Source organism: Lepisma saccharinum, chromosome 6, assembly GCF_977018435.1.
Source record: "Lepisma saccharinum chromosome 6, izLepSacc3.1, whole genome shotgun sequence".
Taxonomy (NCBI): Eukaryota; Metazoa; Arthropoda; class Insecta; order Zygentoma; family Lepismatidae; genus Lepisma; species Lepisma saccharinum.
Window position 1 is genome coordinate 53,332,229 of NC_139234.1, and position 6,197 is coordinate 53,338,425.

A 6,197-nucleotide genomic window follows, 5' to 3' on the forward strand; every position below is an offset into this window, starting at 1 on the left:
TTTTATTAGTCCAAATTCCCTTGAATTAATACGTATTTATTAATGCTCTGAGGCAAGTTTTTTACAGTTTAGCTTTTATCGAGGAAAGAAAAGAAAAGAAAGCTGCGTGGAAAATAAATATAGTTCTCTCAGTCTCTTTGGTTTGTTAGTCCTTTGCAGAATAATCTATCTGACATACGGAAGATTATTGCAAGATAGGTAAATTTGAAATTCTTATACAATTTACAATTTCTTGTAGATTACTATATCCTGTAAAATTTGTGACTTGTGTTTATCAATGGCAAATGCAAACTCAACACCTTGAGTTAAATATATATACCGTTCAATTGAATTAGAATTAGAATTTTTGGACACATTGGAATCGCAAAGACCCTTTATATTGTTAACATATTTGTGTGTGTGTGTGATGAACAGGGACGTAGCTAGGTTGGTCAGTGGGGAGGGGGGGGGGGCACACCACACACATATATGTGTGTATGTATGTATTACACGTTGCTTTTTTCCTGGTAGTATGCAACGGTATGCTGTACCGGTCCTTGGTATAGGTGAGGGTAAGACTACATTGTCTTTTTTTTTTGGGGGGGTTGTAGAAATTATGGCAAAATTTGACCCAGTTTTACAAGAACATTTGATACGGATATAGACTCGGTAAATGCACGATCATTATTTGGGAATATAAATGCAGAATGAACTCCTAACTTAATAAGCATCTAGAGTAGCAAGAGAAATTCTAGAATGTATTTTTTCTGTAACATCAGATTTGAGCTACAAAGGAAAATATGTCATTAGTCTTTATATTTGTAAATTTGTCTGAAAAATATAGGAAAATTCTTAGATGTTGCATCTGCTGACATATATCATTCTGATGGACTAGGTTTAGATATAAAAGAGGGATATGATAATTGCACGGAAATGAAAAGTGTTCATAATGAAGTTCAAGCTAGTCATCTAATGTCGAATATACCAGAATCGAACCTGGCACCCTTTTTTCCAAGCCACTATGCTTCGGAGAGGCCAGAGTGTCTTGCAGCAGCTGATTATATGCGTTTGAAGAATGATGACATTGGATAAGAAATTCTATACTTCCGTAGAAATAGTCTTGGTGTGTGCAGCACTGAAGATTTGATGGATAGGAGAACTCCCACGTGCTCAAATGATTGTGCTCTTGTCTTTCGTGCTAGAGGTCCCAGGTTCGATCCCTGGTGGGAGCTCAAAAATGTCTGTGCTGACCCAGCATCGTGATGACAATTGGGTAGCTACTTGAAATCGATATGGTATTGAACTCTTCTCTCAAAACCAGAAAGGACTCAACGTGCTGTACAAGCGTCAAGTCAATGGAAAACCACCTCAATGGGCTGCTGAGCCTTGGTATTTAATTTTATTTACTAATTTTAGTTTTAGAGAACATATATAAGTTCCTTTCTGATGTTGTTTCCTTTAAGACCGCTTTTACAGAATTTTCAAAGGATTCCGCTCCCGTCAAATGAGCACAACATGCTACAAAATCAAGAGGTCCCAGGTTTGGACCGTAGTCAGGCATGGTTGCCTTATCGCTCTTTATTCAGGTCATCATTCATCCTCATCATCGCAGTTGCTCCAGAAGAAAGAAAAGCGACATGAAATAACCAAATTAGAAAATGAATCTTGAAGTTGCAGGAGTTGTGTTCAACACACAGGTTTAGATTTCCGCTCCCACGAGTAGACAAATGACAATAGAAAATGTTTGATAGGTAATGTCATGATTACATTATGTAACTATTATTCGCTACATAAATTGTAAAAAGTAAAGTGCTCCCCTGTGCTTTGCACCACACCATGAAGGCATGTAGGGTGTGTTGAGTTAGGGTCCCACACTTTCTAGATCACAGCCGAAGGTGGGGGTGATGTGATCAGCACCATGCCCCTGGCCGCCTTTACCCTCCAGAGTTTCCTCTAGGTGCAAGTTCCGTTTGAACAGATGGAAAAAATCCTGGGTGTCTCGCATGGTAGTCAGATGCCCTAACGACTTTTTTTTTGTTTATTTTGTGTAACCGCTGCGTGACTGAGATACCATGGCTCTTGCTATATAAATTGGCATTAATTATATTTGTATGTCTGTGCAACTTTACATCTAAGCAGCTGCTGCATTTGCTGGTGGAAATGTAAAGAAATCAGTGAAAGTCAGAACGATAGGCAGAATTTTAAAACCTACCCTTTCTAGGGCATGGAAACTATTTTAAAAGTCTTACTACATACCTCGTTTTCATCCTTTAGTGAGGGGAGAATTATTGTTCATTACAGTGCCTGTGTTAGTGGCACCTTTCCTCCTCGAAAGTCTATCTTGCATCTTCTATCACACGCAACCCAGTGGTTGATCCAGAAAAGTTTCGAGGCCCTGTCCCATAAAGCACCAATTTTTATCCTTAATGGTTTCCCCCATTTATGAAAGGCTGAGAGTGTGTCCGAGATCTACTTATGCAGGGATACAGATGGAAAATTCCAAACTAAGATTAACGACCCTGGGAGTTTGACTCCTGTGTGGTGGTCACAGGCTCTTTTAGAACAAAATTTTGTGACAAATTTCACAAGAATTGAAAAATATAATGGATAGTAGAAGAAGAAAATTGATGATAAATAATGTAAAAAAATACTACCTTCATACACAATACATAATACACAATGCAGCCTTTCATAACTTGCCTTACAAGTAGAGGAGATGCAATGCAACCATTGACGATGTTTCTTTTAAAATTGTCCAGGACTTTATCGGCAGTGACTTCAACATGTTGATGAATGTGGTCGATCCTGATCCATTGTTTTCACAGGTAGCAGCTTCACACTCTACTTTTGACTCGCATCGCGATGTACGAAAATGAGATCACGTGTACTCCGTGATTCTACCCCCTCGTGTTTACAGAAACTATATAACCACAAATTACTCTCTGATCACCAAACATCTGTTTCACAGCTGACACTCAACAATTGTCCAGAATGGGGTAAAAAGCGAGAGACATTTCTTGAGAATATGCGTGGAAACTTACTGAGGAATGATGGGAAGTCTGTACTTTACAAAGGCTTATTACTTTGCCTCTAAGCAATAAGACTTCTACCCCCATGGCTTGTAACTGTAAGTGAACCCTCAAGGAACCACCTATCGGCATCTTTTTCATTCATCCCGGTGCAGGAAAAGGGACAAAGAGTTCTAAATCTGGTTTGTCTGTTGTTGTCACGAGTGTCATCTCTTGCCATTTCAAAAGCATGAGGCCTTGCCGAGCCATAAAATAATTAACCCATAGAGTTCTAGCGGTATGTCCGTAATTCGTATAAACTGAGACAGGAATAAGAATCATTTTCAAAGATTCTCTGAAAAAGTGATTGCGATCTCAAGGGAAAATAGACAACTGTTACAGCAGGCTGGGCCATAAAATTCCTTCAAATGCATATATTTTTGTATTGGATGAGGAAGAATCAGGAAATGAGGGACAAAGAAATGCCTTGCTTGTGGGCAATGCAGGTGAAATATCCAAGAGCAGTGTTTCAAACTAAGTAAAATTTACTGAAATTTTTTTGCACTATTTATCATCAAAGTGAAATTTCCAATACAACACACAGACAAATTTGCTGGGATCACGTGGACGTTTGTGGGGGGCCAGTGATGAGAGGTGGTAATACGTAAGGTTGAAAGAGAAAACATCTGCTTGTACCCTTGAATTTTTGCCAAGTTCTCCTTGCAAACCAAGAATTATGCTTGAATTTTATCATGGCCCTAGAGTGGCCACCCTGATTTTTCTTCAGGTTTCTTGCATTGATGAAGGTGTATGATGATTAGATTAAGTTGATGCAAGAATAAATGCCCAAGCCAGAACTTGCGAGTCCTTTGGTGGCTGAATCCAGCTTTCAGCGACCAACGTACAAAGCCACCTTCTTGATCTTGCAAGGTGATTTTGTTTACATTCAAAAATTTGTAAAAAGGTTTGCTATTGGGATGTAATAAAAGATTACATTTTCATTTTTAAGTCCCATTTATTAATTTTGTAAATGCTCTTTCTTCATATGTTGAATACATGTTTATGATTAACCTGAACAATGGTAACTTTTGAAAGGTAATTTTATAAGAATAAAAATATACCTGTGTATATATTTAGAGAGCATAGAAAAGAAAACTAAAAAGTGCAAGTAGAATTCTCATACAAAGCATACATTTCAAAATACTTTTACACCTGGTTGTTGATATCACAAGAGACTAAGCTCTTTCATTTTAAATTGATGTAAGTAACAATTTCTTGATTGCAATATGAAATGCACTTCGAAAGCTTTTGAAAAAACTTCGAAAGTATAAATAATATATTTATATTGCAGCTTACCAATCACATTTCATAATTTCAGTTTCAATAATTTATTTTCTGTTGCAGTGTAACATGCAAGTTGAGTTGTTTTAAGTCACTTTATGCACAGAAAAGCTAATCGGGACTGGACGTACAGTTTAAAGTGGGATTCAGACCACTATGTGCCTCCTCTGGGTATTGAACCTGGGACCCCTTGATTACAAGGTGCCGACGCTACCACTACACCATCAGGGAAACCCTGCAGTGCAATATGAGAGTTATTTTCTTTGTGATGTCAAGTTCTGCAGCAAAGTTTAATCAATCAGTATTGAGCTAATTGATGATAGAGACTGGTTTCTTCTTTCGCTTTTCACAAAGTTGAAAGAAATTATTTTTACATGGTTAAACCTCAGATACTGTACTGAAAGAAGACAACTACCATTGTTAAAGAATTGGTGATGACCAAATGTAAGAAACAAATTAGGAAAACTTGCATATATTTTTCAACATTTGCAGTAAGCTTGATTGTAAGTAGTACAGCCTACTTATTTTTTGTACAGTGCTGCATGTTTTCCAAAGTTTTTTTTTCTCATTTGCAGAATAAAGCTAATCAAAATACCTTTCTGGCTCTCTTTTTCTTTCACTATAAATTATAAAAAGTTAGCAGTACAACAATGAAACTGTGGTTCAACAACATTTTGAAGGGCCATTGCCTGCTGTTTTCTGGCTTCTGAGACTTATTACTTTCAATCAGTTCCCCCAATTGTCCTGTGGCTACTCACATCAAAGGTGCATTCTAACCATTCAGATACACAAAAGCTCTTAATTATAGTTTAGGCAGATTTTATTATGCTTGTCTGCAATTTAACCAACTGGATATTATGGTACGCTTTAATTGAAGCACACTACAAACAAATATCAACTAGATATATATTAAATAATATGAATCAAGGATAGACAATATGAAATATCAATATAAAATTTACTGACACTGATATATCTATTTTTTTTTACAGATTCCACATAAAATTGATAAGTACCAAAATGGTTCACTTACCTTATTAATTATATTCATAAAAAATAAATTTTGCACTCAAATCCTAGTTATTTCTGAGAATAAATTAATACATCCGATATGCATACATTGTGATTAGTCTGGTAACAGGGACAATCTTTAAGAATTTTAGTGTCTGCTAAAGGTAAAAACTCTCCCGTGCACATTGCACTATACCATGAAGACACGCAGGGGTGTAGAAGTATGGCCCAACATCATACTATCAATAACAACAGAGGTGATGTGATCAGCACCAGACTCCAGCTGCCACATCAGTAGGTGAGTGCATTGAGTGATCTGCCTCATGGTCTTGTGACCGAAGGTTCTCAACTTGAGCCCTGGCTTTGGCATAGTGTTTCCTTGCGAGTATCCTCCTCGTCAATGACATCAAATCATAATTCATTCTAAAAATCACAGTTACACAAGAAAAATACGAGTATCAAACTCAAGCTGCCTTAATCCCACAGGTACCATTGTTGGAAAGAAAAAAAAAATCCCATGCAAGGTCTCCAGCATGGCAATCAATGGTTCTCAATCAGCTCTAATATATGTTTGAGGGTGTATTTTTCCCCTTTGCTTTAGGTCCACTTTATGCACAAATATGCTAATTGGACGTGCCTCCACTGGATATCAAACCCTTGATTACAGGGTGACAACATTACCACTATGCCACATATAAATAAGACTTCCAGTCAGGAACAGCTTGCATGTATATTTTGATTACATAATTTGACAAGGTTTCTGTGAAATAACATAGTAGATTGTTGTGGGTACTTGATAGTGGAAAAATTAATGTACTACCTTGGCTGCAACCTCTCAGCAAAAAATGATTTTAGAAA